Source organism: Nomascus leucogenys, chromosome 15, assembly GCF_006542625.1.
Source record: "Nomascus leucogenys isolate Asia chromosome 15, Asia_NLE_v1, whole genome shotgun sequence".
Taxonomy (NCBI): domain Eukaryota; kingdom Metazoa; phylum Chordata; class Mammalia; order Primates; family Hylobatidae; genus Nomascus; species Nomascus leucogenys.
The window spans coordinates 42,612,900-42,631,833 of NC_044395.1; the positions used below are offsets into that span (position 1 = coordinate 42,612,900).

The window sequence follows — 18,934 nt, forward strand, 5'->3', positions numbered from 1 at the left end:
TAAATAAGCCTTCTTTAGGGATGGTACTTTTAAAGTTTTTTATATAAGGTGCAGAACACCTGAGCTTTATGGGAGAGCCACAATATTTTTGGAATGAAAGTGGGAGGGAGTAGTTATTGACTATATAATTTCATACAATTACCTCATTTAAACCCAAAGATATGCACAATAATTACAATACATCACCTTCTGTCCATCATCTAATTGACTGCAAAACTCTTGCCTGTCAAGAAAGCCACTTAACCCAAATAACAAGTCAAAGAGTGAAACCTTCAATTTGAAATCATTGGGAATTTTGGATACATTCGGTGTCTAAGTCAGGAGGGAAAGATAGGTGGGGATTATTTTTCCTTTTTTTTTTTTTTAATAGAAACAAGTGTTTAGGTTTCTCTTGTAGATCAACAGAAGATAGATCTAACACATAAGATGGGGACAAACGGACTACAGGTAATTCCCAAAGATACTCAAAGTGAGCAGAGGACAGAGATGGTTTCATGGCTAATGTTCCTGCTGCAGCATCATCAGACATTGCGGCCACATCATCAGACATTTAATGTAGTAAGCATTTCTCCTTTGTAATATATGCAGAGCTCATCAAGATCCTGGTGACACCAGTCCCTTCTGGATAAGAATTTCCACAGGTCTAATCAATGGTAAACACGCAGGGCAGTCCCTCCAGCCTGACATTCCCTCACGTAAGCCTAATTTAATTGTGGCCAATTCTTATCTGAGTCAGCTCTTCACCCATAGAAGAGAGAAACTCTGAACAGGTTTCACATATGCTGGCCTGGGGCTGTTTCAACTGGCATCTTCCATAATTGAGGCAGCTATCTTTTCTCCTCCAGGTAGTGTTTCCACATTCTACCAGGGAAATAATGATAAGCTAGACATGAATGAATGGCATTATTTGCAAGAGGGGTGTGCCCTCCTAACTCATGGGCAGAATCACTTCTTTATTGACAGTATTTTCTGGAATCCCACTATAGATGATTAAAATTAAAAAGAAAGAAAAAAAAACCCTAGGCAATAGATTAGCCTCTTTTGTAGAAGGTATAAAATGGATCCTGATAAAAGTGGAACCTGTCAGGTCATAAGGCATAATTTCATTAAATTTTAATTTTTTTAAAATTAAAAATGCATTGCTCTTACTTTTAAAGACCTACCAAATGGAATGATGTTATTCTCCATTTTCATTGAGACAGGGTCTCAGTCTTTCACTCAGGCTGGAGTGCAGTGGTGCAATCATGGATGGCTGCAGCCTTGACCTCCCAGGCTCAAGGGGTCCTCCCACCTCCACCTCCTGAGTAGCTGGGACCACAGGTGCATGTCACCACACCTGGCTAATTTTCGTATTTTTAGTAGACACAGGGTTTTGCCATGTTGCCCAGGCTGATCTCAAACTCCTGGGCTCAAGCAATTCACCTGCCTCGGCCTCTCAAAGTGCTGGGATTACAGGGTGAGCCACCACACCCAGCCTCCCCCTTTAAGTCATTAGTCTCCCTTCTTCATGATCTCACTTTAAAGGAGAAGACATGGCAAAATGTAAATATTTGAATACTGGTCAACTACATTACTTACCAATTCAATTTTCACCCTCAATTTTCTCACCAACTGTAATCTATTTAAACTGAGGAGAAAATGCAAAAGTTTTTCCCCCTTTTAGCTTTTGTTGGGGGGGAGGGGGAATCAAAGAAGGGCCTTGATTAAAGAGATGTTTTAGGAAGAGTATAAATGCTTTGTAGCTCCTGTGTATGATATATAACTGAGTAGAGTACCAAACATCCCGCCCTTCCTGCTACTGTTTTCATGGAGAAAACAAAAAAAAAATGCTTTTAAGGTAAAACGTATATTTATGAGGCAGAAGTAGAGAGAATGATAATTTGAACATAATTAGAGCTTATAAAAAAACTTTCATGGTTTTTCTAGTTTTTGATCAAGGCTAGAATCTGGAGAATTCTGATTATGTTACAGGACTTGCAGCTTCAAATTCTCCACCGAATAAGGGGATTCTGAGAGAAAACACACTTGTATAGAAAAGAGAAGAAGGCAAGGTGCAGAGAGACAGCTGGACGGACACTGATGACTTACTAAACCTCCCTCTTATTCCCAGGTCCCAGGGCCAGCTGCTGCTTTACTTGAATCCTTGACTCTCTTATACTAGAATTTCAATGATTCCAGGGTAAGTCAGAGAATTAAATTACTAATATGACTTAAGGAAAATCTGAAACACACAGGAATCACTATTATAATAAATATTTGTAACTTTACAAAGGATCAGACCAATGGTGCTGAAGCCCAAATACCATTAACATGATTCCACATGTGGAATTGCAAAGTAGCTGAATGACCTAAGACAGCTATTTGACCTCTTCATTCCTCCCCAGTCATTTGGGTAGGTCTTATAAGTATCTGGCCTTCTATTCTGCTGATTTTCAGCTTGCTTTCCAGTTTTTATATATAAAAATATGGTGCTTGGGTTCTTGGTATGACCCTTGGAGCCATCAATTATCTAAAATTTCTACTTTTTAACGCTGAAATCACTTAAACCCCACTGTTGTTAAGTACACTGGTTCTGCAACTCAATTTAATTCAGCTAACATTTATGAAATACCTAGCAGAGATCAACTTCAAGGAACTTAAGGGAGGGAAAATACTAACATAACATGGCAAATACTATAAAGCAAGGAAACAAAGAGCTATGAGGACACAGAGCAGGGACTAATTGCTGTGTAGGAGCAAGAAAATGGAGGAACTCTATGGAATAGAAGGCAATAAATAGTATCTTACTGAGTGCCTACCAATTGCCAGATATTGTGATCATGTATGCCTTAAATACATTATTTTATTTTATTCTCACAATAAACTCGGTGGGTATCATTATCTCCATTTTATGGATGGTAAAACTGAGGTTTGAGGGTGCCCAAGGGAGAGAATACAGTCATGGGTTTTTAGTTTCTGTTTCTGGTTGGGCCAGTAAAGCCCCTTCCTCAACCCTCTCTTCTGCTTATCACTAGAGACAGAAACCAAAAACCATGTCTTCAAGCTGCTAAAAGCCTAAAACAAAACAAAACAGAACAACAACAACAACAAAATAAGGCAGGTTGGACAAGCTTGGTTAATTAAGGTATTTGGCTTATGTTCTCATTCATATGTGGTAGAGCTATAATTCCAACTTAAGTGTATTTAATTCCAATGCCTAGGCTCTTGCCCACCATGTTATTATGCTCTCATCTGAGGTGGATCACAGCAGACAGAAACAATTCTAATGATTAACTGGAATCTTTTTGGCCTGAAATCCAGAGGGAGCAGAGGAAGTAAAAACACAGATGTGAGAAAGTGCAAGAACTGCCTGAGAATCAGTGACCCAGTTTAGTTCAACTGGAGGAAGCTCATACACAGGGTGAACAAAGCACAAGCCCTAAATGTCAAAATGAAGACCATGAACTTTAAACTTGGGCACTTCAGGAGCCCCCTCCCTGCCTGCTTTTTCCTTTAATGATCAGGTTAGCACCATGATGGAAGAGCTGCTTCAGGAAAATGATGGCTCTTGTAGCTAACGTGTGTGAGATATAATTGAGGGGAGTAGATAGATAAGAAGCAGAAGGATTTGATAAGGAACCGTAAACTGAAAAAGGCTATCTTAAGAAAACATCACGGCCCTTTCGTCAAGTTAATTTATCCCAGCTTTAGTACTTTATATATGTATTATTGTTTAATGTATTATTTTTCCACTTAGAAACCCCCATGATTATATGCCAAAACTATTTTTAGTCAACAAGTTTTCTAAATGAGTGGGTCTCAAGAATATAGGCCAGAAAATTCCATTTAAAAAACAAGAAAATCTGAGTTCCAATTCAGTTTTTCATTTACTTTAGACTATATTGTGTTAGGACATTCACAAAGCCAAAGACAAGAAGGTTAGTACCTCAGTTCTGGAGTAGCTAAGTCCATGATAAAGGAAAAGAAGTCAGGATGTGGTTTTATAGCCACTTTGTAAGAAAGAAGGTCAGCTGCTTCCAAAACACCCATGACAGACACTTTAATAAGAAAGGGTTTACTGCTAAAATAACACTCCACACCTGCCCCGAGGGGCTATGTTTAGTGTTATTTTACCATTATCTGCATTTCATGTGCTTCTGCCACAAGCCTTTATTTTGTTAAACAAACTATAATATATGACCTGCCTGAAGAGAAAATATTTATTCAGATCAGAAAAGGACTTTTAATACCTCAGAGAGGTTTTCATGAAACTCTCATTTAGAAAAAAAGAAAGAAGAAGAAAAAATAAAACATACCTTATATGCACTGCATTTCATTATCTATTCAACCACAGATAATACTTAACTGTGCAATAGCAGTGCTAAATCATGTTAAATTACTCTTGATCTACCACATCTTAAAGATAGGCTGAAATTTATCTCAAACAGCCCTCCTAATTATATATTTTATCTGACATGATAAAGTATTTCATTACAGGTTTTATTTTCTTAACATTTAAACAACTGTGTATAGCATTAAATAACATCTGAAAAGCTGTAAATGTATGTTTCTTTCTCTCTCTCTCTCTCTCACACACACACACACACACACACACACACACCCTTTACTCCCGTCAATTTCCCTAACAAGAAATCCCTTCCTTTACTCCATTACCATAATTTGCAAACTAAAGTCAATGGGAACTCATTAAAATACTTCACATTATTCAATATTTGTTGTGTTTATCAGTTATTTAAAGGCTTTCCTTCCAAAGTGCTAATATTCTAAAAAATAAAACAATTACACATTTTGTAGGCATAATAGCAACATTCAAACGAATATTTACTCAAATAAATAATAATGAAGCAATAAAGTACTCCATTTATTTGCATATTTTTGTCCATCACCCAACACAATGCCCTTAGAGTTTATTAAAAACTCAAAACCCACGCAATACAGCTGAAGGAACTACACTCAGAATATGAAGATCTGAATTGTACTTCTGTTTGTCTTCGGACCCTGGGCAAAAACACTTAAACTCTCTGGCCTTGCTCCTTCTCCCCAACCTCACAGAGCTATTTATAAAATCATGTTCCTGAAAGCATCCTGAAATTTAACGTATAAACTATCTTTCATCGTACCGCTGAGGAAGCCAAGGACAAGACAATGAAAATGTCTTGCTCAGAGTTAAAAGGCAGAGGGCAACAGATAGCTCTGCTAGATTCTCCAACAGGCAGACAAATTGTTAGGACATGAATAAAGCAGAGAGGGGGATAGGGCAGCTCCCATGGATTAATGCCAAATTCTGCAATCATAAAATCTAGAAACACACTATTTTAATTTCAACATACATGGAGTTTTGTAATATTTCAAAAAGGTCTCATTTTATTTTGACTTACATAGATGGGCAAATTATCATCTTTCAATGTTTAGTGCATCTGAAGGTCTTAAACAGTCTCTAGGAAGAGAATGTTTTTGCTTCAGTTCTCTTTCCACTACATTTCAACTGTTTTTGGGTTTGTCTGTTAGCTTTCTTCTCATGCTAAGTGTTGTAACCTTCACTTTAAAAATGCAAAGTCATTTTAATGTTTGACTTTAAAAACTTGCCTGATTTCTAATGACTGTGAAAAACACATTCAAATAAAGCTGAAGTGTACTAAGCACAGGTCAACTCTTCCTCTGGTATCATCCAGTGTGCAAGCTTCATTCCTCCCCGACAGTTTCTTACTGCAGAAACTGTCAAGGTTTCTGACTCATTGATTGGTAAGGCAAGCTCCCAAAGGCTTGGAAAAAGCTAACAAGCTAGAACTGGAGAGAAGTTTTTTTGTTGCTTTTTTGTTTGTTTTTGGTTTTGGGGGTTTTTTTTTGGCATTCAGCAACAGCTTCTCTTTTGCAACCTGTTCAGAACTCCTTGCATGAAGCTCCCAGGCTATCACAAAAGAGCTGGTGCTTGTGCAACCATTACCCTCTGTTTACTGTCTCAGACAAGAAACAAAGAAAGATAGGTGCCCAGCAACAGAAGTGTAGCAGGAAGAATTTAGGTTGGCCCCCAACTTTCAGAAGCTGAGGTTAAAACAAGTTAGCTAACAGGGGCAGTTTTCTTTCAGCAACTCCTTGAACCCTCAGGACTCAGCAGGCTTGAGGTTTTAACAACTTTTATGGATGTATGAATGCAGAAAGGAGAACGACTAGTGCCTCCTCAGGAACTGCCTACCAAGATCTCCTTACCATTGAGTTCTCCAAGGCTCAGCTTTTGGAAATGTGAGTTCTGGAAAAAATTCAGAAGTCACAGGCCTTTGTGGCAGGTAGGTGACAATGTGGACTTAAGGCACAAGTCTGAAAGCACAAATGCCTGTCTCTATCCTGCCCTTCATCTACCCAAAGTGAGGAGTGGGGAGACTTTTTGATATCCAATCTGGAATTCCAGTATTTTAATTTGAGCAGGTGCCGAAGAAACGCAGAAGCACTATGAGATTCTAAGAGACATTTATACCCCAAATCTGCGTATTGCAGTTAAATTTGGAGAACAGTTCAGTTCTCTGTGATGAGCAGCAAGTCTCTGCTTAGTGTTTTCTCTGTGCACAGCACCTTGTTAGCTGGACGCGGGATAAACAGTGACAATGTGATGTTTGCCTTAGAAAACTTAACTCACCACACCACCCTTTACCATATGAAAAATGCAATTCAAATTTCTCTTCTAATGTCATATTTCTTTAAAATGTATTTACAATGCCAAATGCTTCAGGGTACAATGAGTCAAGGTAAAAATTTTACTCCTCTCAGAAAAACTTGACCTATATCAGAAATAAATCCAAAAAAAAAAAAGGTTCCCAATCACTTACAGCACTAATACGTTTTAAAATCTTTGCCATCTGTACAAGGTTTTCCAAATTATTCAGGTAATTTTAAAATGTACTACCTAGCTTTTTCTTCACTGCAACTCCTTAAAGTGGGCATTATTCCTCATTTTTTACAGATGGGGAAGCTGAAGCTCAAAGAAGTTAAGACTTGGGCAAATCAATCAGCTCTTATGGTCCCAGAGCAAGGACTCAAAGCACAGGTTTCTGGTTCACAGTGGCCTGCATTACTATAGACACCAAACAAAATTACTTCAGCTATACTTCAAGACAGAGAAAGCACTAATACTGAAGAAATTTGTTCCTCTTCAGTAGATTTTAGTTTAAGTTATAATTGGTTTAGTGAAAATTTAATCTTGGGAAATTTCTTTTGAGAAAATTTTTGAACACCCTTTGTGACATGTCAGGCATTTGTGTGTGGCTGTTCCTCTCTGACAGAGGCCTAACATGGCTCAGGGACTAGGCTAAGCCCAAGATTCCCTCAATAATCTCCCATCTGACCTTTGGGAGTGAGAGGTGACAGCATGCTGGCAGGCCTTGCAGCCCTCGGTCGATCTCAGTGCCTCCTCCGCCTCGGCGTCCGCTCTGGCCATGCTCGAGGAGCCCTTCAGCCCACCACTGCGCTGGGGGGCCTCTCTCTGGGCTGGCAGAGGCAGGAGCCAGCTCCTTCTGCTTGCGGGGAAGTGTGGAGGGAGAGGCGCAGGCGGGAACCCGGTCTGCGCGCGGCGCTCGCGGGCCAGCGCGAGTTCCGGGTGGGTGTGGGCTCGGCGGGCCCCGCACTAGTAGCGGCTGGCTGGCACAGCCGGCCTGGGGCACTGAGGGGCTTAGCACCCTGGCCAGCAGCTGAGGAGGGTGCGCCGGGTCCCCCAGCAGTGCCGGCCTGCCTGCGCTGTGCTGGAATTCTCGCCGGGCCTCAGCTGCCTCCCTGCGGGGCAGGGCTCCGGACCTGCAGCCCGCCATGCCCGAGCCTCCCCCTCCTCCTCCCCACCCGCCTAGCCCCCTCCGCCCTGGGCTCCTGCGCGGCCCGAGCCTCCCAGACGAGTGCCATCCCCTGCTCCACAGCGCCCGGTCCCATACACTGCTCAAGGGCTGAGGAGCGTGGGTGCACGGCACGGGACTGGCGGGCAGCTCTGCCTCTGGCCCCACTGCAGGATCCACTAGGTGAAGCCAGCTGGGCTCCTGAGTCTAGTGGGGACTTGGAAAACTTTTATGTCTAGCTAAGGGATTGTGAATACACCCGTCAGCACTCTGTGTCTAGCTCTACCTTTGTGAACACACCAATCAGTGCTCTGTGTCCAGCTAATCTGGTGGGGACTTGGAGAACTTTTATGTCTAGCTTAGGGATTGTAAATGTACCAGTCAGCACCCTGTGTCTAGCTCAAGGTTTGTAAATGCACCAATCAGCACCCAGTCAAAACGGACCAATCAGCTCTCTGTAAAATGGACCAATCAGCAGGATGTGGGTGGTGCCAGGTAAGGCAATAAAGGCAGGCTGACCCAGCCAGCAGTGGCAACCCGCTCAAGTCCTGTTCCACGCTGTGGAAGCTTTGTTCTTTCGCTCTTTGCAATAAATCTTGCTGCTCCTCATTCTTTGGGTCCACACTGCCTTTATGAGCTGTAACACTCAACTGCGAAGGTCTGCAGCTTCTCTCCTGAGGCCAGCGAGACCACGAACCCACTGGGAGGAAGGAACAACTCCAGACGCACCGCCTTAAGAGCTGTAACACTTACCGCGAAGGTCTGCAGCTTCACTCCTGAAGCCAGCAAGACCACGAACCCACCAGAAGGAATAAACTCGGAAGACATCCGAACATCAGAAGGAACAAACTCCAGACACGCCGCCTTTAAGAACTGTAACACTCACCGCGAGGGTCTGCAGTTTCATTCTTGAAGTCAGTGAGATCAAGAACCCACCAATTCCAGACACAGGAGGACCACATCTTTCACATCCTGATATCCTTTTCCGTTCCCTTTCATGGATATAAAGTTATTTTCAGCCATCTCAAAATAGATGAAAAAGATAACAAGTGATTCTTTTCAGCTGCCTTGCAGACAACCATCCTCCTAACCTAAGAATCTAAGATGTTTGTTTTCTATGAAAGACTTTCTTAGGATTAAATTTCTTCTACATGTATCTTTTCCTGACCTTATTACTTCTACAAGCAATCCTCCAAGCTGAGTATGTATGTGTGTTCCCTAAGTCAGTTTGACACTCATATTATTTGAATACATTTACCATTCATTTTGCTGGCTCCCCATTCTGCATTGCCAACATGTGAATCTGCTTACTGGTGGGTTAAATTAAATACAAATTCCAAAATCCAGCCTACATGTGGGGCATTGCTGCACTCTGACAAACCCTCTTCATATCAGGATGCTTCTTCTTGTAAGGAGCTTGTTCATCAGGGTGGTTCTCTTGCACCATCTACTGAGGAACCAGTTCAAATGACTTGACTCATTCTCTCTCATGAACCATCACACTCTGGTGAACTGGGCCTGAAACACACCTTGATGAATTTAAAACAGGAGCATGCTCTAGTTAACAGCTTCTAAGAGCTTGGGAAAACTGCTGCAGGGGATGCCTGTGCCAGGTAGATAGTTTGGGTCACCAATTCCTCCCTGAATGGGTCTCCAGATCGGAAAAACATCACTAGGAGTTCACTTGGTTTTCTCACTAAATTTTATATCTTATTTTTCTCCTAAACTAATTGTTAACTATTGGAGCTTCACAGCAAAATAGAAGTCTACCTGGAGTCACACAAAAATCAAGAATACACTAAAACAAACAAAAGCAAAAAAAATTTTCTGAAAGAAAAATATTTGATAATATTTCTATAATCCTGGCAGAGAAGTCTTCCTTATAGAAGCCATAAAGAAAAAAACTAATGGATTTGACTACCTATAAAATAAAAAGCTCTGAGCAGAAAAGCATACTGCAAACAAAATTAAAAGACAAACTAGGAAAAAGCCTTTCACTTACATAACAAAGAGCTAACATCGCTAATAAATAAAGAGCTCTTATTAAATAAAAACTAAGTGGAGGCCGGGCGAGGTGGCTCACACCTGTAATCCCAGCACTTTGGGAGGCCGAGACGGGCGGATCACAAGGTCAGGAGATCGAGACCATCTTGGCTAACACGGTGAAACCCCGTTTCTACTAAAAATACAAAAAATTAGCCGGGCGTGTTGGTGGGCGCCTGTAGTCCCAGCTACTTGGGAGGCTGAGGCAGGAGAATGGCGTGAACCCAGGAGGCGGAGCTTGCAGTGAGCTGAGATCGCGCCACGCACTCCAACCTGGGGGACACAGCGAGACTCCTTCTCAAAAGAAAAACAAAAAACAAAAAAAAAACAAAACTAAGTGGAACACAAAGAGCTTAAAAAAGTTTGGGATGAGGATAGGAACTACCCCTTCACAGTAGTGTGTCTTCACAAAGAGAAAAAAAAATTCTATAAAAAGATGTACATATTCCATGTGACTAGCAGAATATAAACTCAATTAACAGCCTACCTGAGGCTGGGTAATTTATAAAGGAAAGAAATTTATTTGGCTCAGTGTTGTGCAAGCTGTACAAGAAGCATGGTGCTGGCATCTGTATCAGGTGGGGGCCTCAGGCTGCTTCTACTCACTATGGAAGGGGAAGGGGAGTCAGCATGTGCAGCGATCACGTGGCAGGAGAGGAAGCAAGAGAGCAAAAGAGGAGGTGCCAGGCTCTTTTTAACAGCCAGCTCTCCTAGAAACAAACAGAGCAAACACTCACTCATCTCCAGGGAGGGCATTAATCTTTTCAAGAAGGATCCACCCCCATCACTCAAAGGTTTCCTATTAAGCCTCACCTCCAACATTAGGATCAAATTTCAACATGAGGTTTGGAGCGGACCATAGCACCCCCACATGTAATACCTAGCAAAAGAGGCATGCTGAAACTATAGCACCCATTTTTGTATGGTATTGGAAAAAAAAAAGGTCTGGATGATTACACACTCAAAAATCACTCAAAAGAAGAGGGATTAGAATAGTGAAAGAGAAAGATTGTATATTTTATTTCATATTCTTCTTTATTGTTTGAAGGTTTTTAAGCAATTATTTATAATCTGGTAATTTAAACAGTCTTTTAAAGCCTCAAAGTCGATGGTGGCCTAGTGCTTTACCCCACTGTCACATCACCCCACCTCCCTCCCCAGGTGGACAACAGCTGAAGTCACAGTTTAAAATATCCCCACTTCTCTATGCCACACAATTCATCACCTCTGTCTTCACTGAATCTACTTTTTAAATATGTGGAAAGCCAAAAAGGTGGTAATCGATGTTTTATGGCTGCAAACCTGAGGGCACATGGATTTGAATTACATCTAACTTAGTGGTCAACTTCTAAAGTCATTATGTCCCCTATACACATGCCTGTCATGTGACTCGTAAGGTGGCACTTGTGAAGTAGTGGCTCTTACAGAAGCCAGAGCATTAGATGGGAAGACTTGAGTGCAAGTTCTTTCTCTGTTACTTTCTAGGCAGATAACCCTGAACAATTTGATTAATCCCTGAGGCTGAGCTGTAAAATAAAATAAAATACCCAGAGGATATCACTACTTAATTTACCTTGTACGATGATTACAGAAAACTCAATGATCAATATGAAGCCTTTTGTATAGAACAAAAGCATTTCAGTTATTCTTATCTCCTGTATATATTTCACCAACGGGAGATCCCTTTCAGGAGGACCAGATGTTAAAAATGCAAATATCCCTGAAGTATAGCATCGTTTGTCACCCTAGCTTCTACTGCTTTAATCAAATAATCTGGCAACTAGCTAAGTATGATTTTGTGTTCAGAGTGCAGGAGTTGACAGGAGGTAGAGAGTTGCATTTGGAAGCAGGAGGGCAAGAGTGGGTAAGGTATGGGAGTCAAAAGCACTTAATGTCCAGGCAGAACTGAGAAGAAAAAGGAACGAGAGAGATACTCAAATCCTAAATGGATGAACAGCAGGAACAAGACAGGAACTGGGGCCCAAGCAACTCCCAGAGCTGTCTGCAAGGCTGAAAATCATAGCCTCCATGGGCACCACCCTATCCTCTCGTTGGAAAGAGAAAAAGAAAGGTAGACACAGGGACTCATTTCTGCCTCTTCTCTCCCCATCTTTTTGTAACTGTTTAGATCAAGAGCAACAGTCCAAGAATTCCAAGATTACCTTGAAACTGCACTCCAAAGTGAGAATACCATACTCATTTTAGAAGTTAAAGAGGCAAACGATCCCCCTTGTTTTATTGGTGAGAACTCTCTTGAGTTAAATGACTTCCTCAGAGTCACTGCCAAATAGCTACTTATTTGCAGACCCAGTGGATGGGACCCGGAGCTTTCAGCTACTGAAAGGGTTGCTGCTGCTGACTCCCTGTTTTAAACATGTGTGGAGTCAATGATGTCTGAAAATCATTCAAGGGCCACAAGCAATGGGAAAGATACATTTAACCCACTGTCTTATAATCCTGGAGAAAGCCACTGTCTTGACAAGTGATTAAAGAAAACGCATCTTTTAACTTCTTTTTACAAGAAAAGAATATGCAGACTAGTAAGTGTTTCTAAACTATTTTAAAGGCTGCCATATACTATATCTCTTGGCTTCTGAATTTTCTGAAATGCTCTGCCCCAAAGTAAGAATCCATCAGAGCTTGAGCCCTCCAAGAAACTCCTCATTGTCCTAGCTTTGCAATCACAGTATGACCTATTTCTGTCCATTCCCTGCTTCACTCTGCTTGAACTATAAAGAAACTTGAATTCTCTGATTCCATGGCTCTGACTCTTCGCTTTGCGAGTAGAAAAAAAAAATAAAAGGGAATCTTCTATTCAGTCTAGGTGCCTTTTAATAGGAAGCCTACATAAGTCTTTTTCTTCCACCTTTTTCTTTTCAACACAGACAAAAAAGAAAAATTCAGTAACAAGTTGCATGATAAGCAAAAGTAACTCCATGTCTTTTAATAAATATTATTTAAAATGTACCTATACTGCATACAGAATATCTTAAAATTCTGATTATTCCTATTTCCCCTTGAAAAGTGACTGAGTAAAGGAAAGGAAACTTCAAGTTGCCTCTCAAGTGCAATAGTAGGATAAAAAAGCAGTTACTTTGCACTGGGCCAGTGAATGCTGAATCCAGAAAGCTTCAGTTCCCAGAATTATTAAAGAATTATTATACTTTTACTCAGTAATCTAAATAACAAGTGAGTCAATATAGGTCCCTATTTCTAAGTCTTGAGAGTAAATAGCCAATAGAAAATAAGACTCCAGTTTCTGATGAAGCAGGGATAGAGGCTGGGTTCCTCCAGACTGTACAAGGAGAATACACTAGCAGGCTGTGCCTGGTCCCAGCAGAGTGGGTTAGGAGCAACAGGCTTCATGCTTATTTATTTGGATGCCCTTTGGTGGAGAGCCAGCCATGGTCAAATAAGGTCCAACATCACATCTATTATATCCACCATCAACTAGAACCATCCTGATGGAGGCAATGAAAGGAAGAGATGTTGTCCTAAAGGAAAGGCTGGGCTTTCGGACAGGTAGATGGCTGGTTGAAATGTTTCCTTCTTTGCCTACTGCATCCAATAAGTAATACAGACATTAAGTGTGTTCAATTCACATGGAAGGGGGTTAGAAGGATTGGGACCAACTATTTCCCTGGTTTTTAATTCCTTTAATTCAGAAGGCAGCTTGCGCAAAAACCAGGCTGAAGTCTGCAATATTGTACAGGATTGTTTTTGCCTACACAATATTCATTACCCTGGTATTGCTGAAGTAACATCACGTTTCTTTAGAGAGCAAATATGTCCAATCCCATGTCATTTCACTTACAACAACTCTATGAGGTAGGTTTAATTAGCCACTTTTCACATTTCAGCAGATGGGTAAACTGAGGCTTCAAAGAAAAACTATTTGCTCAGAATCACATAGCTAGTATATGATGGAGCCTCCATGGCTCTGGCGTTCAGTACTGGTTGTCTGCAATATTATGTTGCCTACCCAAGAATTACTGTGTGTTTTAAACTTTCTCGCCAACATGGATATGGCTTGAGAGCTAGACCATAAGCTGAAAGGACTTAGTAATGCATAAAAGAAATATACACATCCCCACAAATAAAGAATGGCCCGGCCAGGTGTGGTGGCTCATGCCTGTAATCCCAGCACTTTGGGAGGCTGAGGTGGGCAGATCACGAGGTCAAGAGATCGAGACCATGCTCGCCAACACGGTGAAACCCCGTCTGTACTAAAAATACAAAAATTAGCTGGGCGTGGTGATGCATGCCTGTATTCCCAGCTACTCAGGAGACTGAGGCAGGAGAATCAATTGAACTCAGGAGGTGAAGGTTGAAATGAGCCAAGATCATACCACTGCACTCCAGCCTGGCGACAGAGCGAGACTCCATCTCAAAAAAAAAGAAGAATGTCCCTTAATCTATGTCACTCAAGCTGCTGCAGACATGCCAAAGTCCTGCATTCCAAAAGCACAGACACAATTTTAGCCACACGTCAAATGAGGGCTAAAGTAAGGAGTTGCCTGTCAGAATGAGAAAATGTCTACCTGCAATTAAAGCACAGGTTTAAAAAGGAGTTAAAAAAATGAAGAGGCAGAAGACTATGGTAAAAACAAAAAACAAACAACAACAACAAAAAACTGTTATACTCATTGTGTACACCTAGGGAGTCACTGATAATAGGGCCAAAGTTTCTAACTTAATAGCAAGGGCTTTCTACACTTTCTCAGCAAAAATTTCTTTCATGTAGCTCTAGCCAAAGGAAACAGAATATATTCACCGTTTGTGCTGTAAGGAACCAGAGAAGTGGTGTCTTCAGGTCCCCACCAACTGTTTGGAGCTGTCAAGGCTGGCAGGCAAATCAGAAAGGATCAAGTCAAGCTTGTCATAATTGTACCTTAATGACTTCACATGCTGTATGAGTCTCACCTGCTCCACATGTCAAACAACAATCCCCAGAGAATGTTCAGATTCCAGAGATATCTCCCCAGAGACTTGACATAATTTAACTAGCATATTTGAAACGGGTTTTAAATGTGATCAGATTAAAGGTCCTGGTTCCTTGAATACCTCTGCTAGAATCCATCCCCAAATTCCTGGTGTCAGTCTTCAGTTAAGTCCTCTGGTGAATATACAGAGTTCCAACTTACAGAAACGTCAGCAGTAATTGGTCTTTTCATCAGTATGTGTTTAGATTAATGACAATAGTCATGAAATAGATTAGATGCCATTATTCATGGACAGGCATACCTCATGTTATTGCACTTCACTTTATTGCACACTGCAGATTATGTTTTTATAAATTGAAGATCTGCAGCAACCCTGCTTTGAGCAAGTCTATTGGCGCCATTTTTCCAACAGCATGTTCTCACATCATGTCTCTATGTCACATTTCAGTAATAACGATATTTCAAACTTTTTCATATTATATCTGTTAGGATGGTCTGTGATCAGTGATCTCTGATGTTACTATTGTAATTGTCTTGGGGTCCCACGAACCACACCAATATAAGAAGGTGAACTTAAGTGATAAATACTGTGTTCTAACTGCTCTACCAATAAGCCGTTCCCCATCTCTCTCCCTCTCCTCGGGGCTCCCTATTCCCTGACACATGGCAATATTGAAATTCAGCCAATTAATAACCCTACAATGTCCTCTAAGTGTTCAAGTGAAAGGAAGAGTCACACATCTCTCATTTTAAATCAAAAGCTAGAAATGATTAAGCTTAGTGAGGACGGCATGTCGAAAGCCAAGATGTGCTGAAAGCTAGGCCTCTTGCATCAATTAGCCAAGTTGTGAATGAAAAGAAAAAATTCTTGCAGGAAATTATAAGTGCTACTCTGGTGAACACAAGAATGATAAGAAAGCAAAACAGCCTTATTGCTGATATGGAAAAGGTTTTAGTGGTCTGAACAGCAGACCAAACCAGCCACAACATTCCCTTAAGCCAAAGTCTAATCCAGAGCAAGGCCCTAACTTTATTCAATTCTATGAAGGCTGACAGAGTTGAGGAAGCTGCACAAGAAAAGTCTGAAGCTAGCAGAAGTTGATTCATGATGTTTAGGAAAAGAAGCCATCTCTATAACATAACAGTGCAAGATGAGGCAGCAAGTGCTGAAGCAACTGATTTGAAAATCAGTTTCATCTGTAGGCAAAACAGCCTTCTATTGAAAGAAGGTGCTTTCATAGCTAGAAAAAAGTCAATGCCAGACTTCAAAGCTTCAAAAGACAGGCTAACTCTCTTGTTAGGGGCTGATGCAGCTGGTGACTTTAAGCTGAAACCACTGATCATTTACCATTCTGAAAATCTAGGGCCCTTAAGAATTATACTAAATCTACTCTGCTTGTGCACTGTTGATAGAACAAAGCCTGGGTGACAGCACATCTGTTTATAGCATAGTTTACTGAATATTTTAAGTTCATTGTTGAGACCTACTGCTCAGAAAAAAAAAAAAAAAGAAAAAAAAGATTCCTTTAAAAGTATGAACTGTGCCAGGTGCAGTGGCTTATGCCTATAATCCCAGTACTTTTGGAGGTCAATATGGGGGGATCACTTGAACTTAGGAGTTTGAGACCAGCCTGGGCAACATAGAAAGACCCTGTTTCTACAAAAATAAAAATTAAAAAATTAGCCAGGCATGATGACATGCACTTGTTGTCCCAGCTACTTGGGAGTCTGTGGTGGGAGGACTGCTTGAACCTAGGAGGCGGAGGCTGCAGTGAGCCATGATCACGCCATTGCACTCCAGCCTGGGTGACACAGCAAGACCCTGTTTCAAATATATATATATATAAACACACACACACATATATGTATGTTTATGTATATATATTACTGCTCATTAACAATGTACCTGGTCACTCAAGAGCTCTAATGGAGATATACAAGGAGATTAATGCTGTTTTCATGCCTGCTAATACAACATCCACTATGCAGCCCATGGATCAAGGACTAATTTAAACCTTCAAGTCTTACTATTTAAGAAATTCATTTCAAATGGCTATAGTTGCCATATATAATGATTCCTCTGATGAATCTGGGCAAAGTAAATTGAAACTTTTTGGGGAAAAAAAATCATCATTCTAGAGGTCATTAAGATGATTTGTGATTCTTGGGAGGAGGTCAAAATATCAACATTAACAGGAGTTTGGAAAAAGTTAATTGTAACCCTCATGGATGATTTTAAGGGGCTCAAGACTTCAGAGGAGGAAGTCACGGCAGACGTGGTGGGAACAGCAAGAGAACTAGAGTCACAAGTGGAACCTGAAGATGTGACTGAGTTGCTGCAATCTCATGATAAAACTTGAACAGATGAGACGTTGTTTCTTAAGTATGACCAAAGAAAATGATTTCTTCCGATATAATCTATTCCTGATAAAGATGCTGTAAACTTTGTTGAAATGAGAACAAATGACTTAGGAGTATTCCATAAACTTGGTTAATAAAGCAGCAGCAGAGTTTGAGAGGACTGACTCCAATTTTGAAAGTTCTGCTGTAGGTAAAATGCTATCAAACAGCATCGCATGCTACAGAGGAATCTTTCGTGAAAGGAAGAGTCAATGAGGAAAATCTCATTGTTCTCCTATTTTAGGAAACTGCCTCTGCCACCACAACCTTCAGAAAACATCACTCTGATTAGTCAGCAGCAGCCATCAACATCGAGGCAAGACTTTCCACCAGCAAAAACATTGTGACTCACTGAAGGCTCAGATGACCCTTAGCATTTTTTTTAGCAATAAAGTATTTTTAAATTAAGGTATGTATATTTTTTTAAGGCATAATGCTATTGTATTCTTAATAGGTTACAGTGTAAACCTTACTTTCATATGCACTGGGAAACCAAAAAATTTGCATGATTTGCTTTATTTCTATTTTCACTTTACTGTGGTAGTCTGGACCTGAACCCACACTGTCTCCAAGGTAGGGCTATATTGGTATGGTACTTCATTATCTCACATTCATGTTTTCTTCTTGGACCCTAAGACAATGCCTACATCTAACCGGAGTCTGATTTTCAGCAATCAAGGTTTTCAATGATGACTATACACAAATTTTCAAAGCCCTTTCATACACCTATAATCTCAATGTTCATGGCATTGAGCCTCAGCCACTTTCACTTGAACAATCACCCTGATCTGGTTTATACTCTCTTGAAACAAAGTAAGCGAGCAGAGACTCAAATAGGAGTTTATAAAAAACAGTTTACCACAGAAAATATTCAAAAGGAAAAAAAGGTTGCATTTAGATTTAATCTGACACTAATAGCTGTGTCTGGGGTTACCATTAGAGGTTATTATCTCCACTCAAGATACAGCTGCACCCCCAGGTCTACACACAACCACAAATTCAGGATTTAACTGCCCAAGCCCAGCTCCGTAGCTTGCTCTGAAATGCTGCATAATAGTGTTTACGAAGAGAAAGGCAAACCTCTTTGAAGGTTTTTCCAATTTTTTTTTCTTTTTTTCTCAGGAAAGTGATCTGTTTTCAGGACCAGTAAATTTTTTTGTCTAATTAGATCATCTTAATAATGCCACTGTAACCCCTCTCAGAATAATAAATTAATAATCTAGAGTACAGACCTAAAAACAACCAAGAATGTTTTTTTTTTTTTTTTTGAGACAAGAGTCTCGCTCTGTCACCCAGGCTGGAGTGCGGTGTTGTGATCTCGGCTCACTGCAAGCTCTGCCTCCTGGGTTCAAGTGATTCTCCTGCCTCAGCCTCCCAAGTAGCTGGGATTGCAGGTATGTGCCACCATGCCCAGCTAATTTTTTTTTGTATTTAGTAGAGATGGGGTTTCACCATGTTGGTCAGGCTGGTCTTGAACTCCTGACCTCAGGTGACCCACCTGCCTTGGCCTCCCAAAGTGCTGGGATTACAGGCGTGAGCCACTGCGCCCAGCCATAAGCACCACTTCAAAAATAATAAATTACCATCAATGTGGGTTCAAAAAAATGAATTTGATCCTTAGTGCTATCTTAACCACCACACACAAAATATACAACTCTAAGTCCCAAACTAGTGAACTTGTTACCTATCATATTTTTTTCTTTAGGCCTTTGGTAAAAGAACGCATGGGCCAGC

General features: G+C 40.8%; 1 protein-coding gene across 2 annotated transcripts in view; it reads right to left on the reverse strand.

Annotated features, from left to right (window-relative positions):
• FAT3 (FAT atypical cadherin 3) overlaps positions 1–18,934 on the reverse strand; it is a 667,316-nt gene that overhangs the window by 552,819 nt on the left and 95,563 nt on the right. The gene's annotated exons all lie outside the window — the stretch shown is intronic.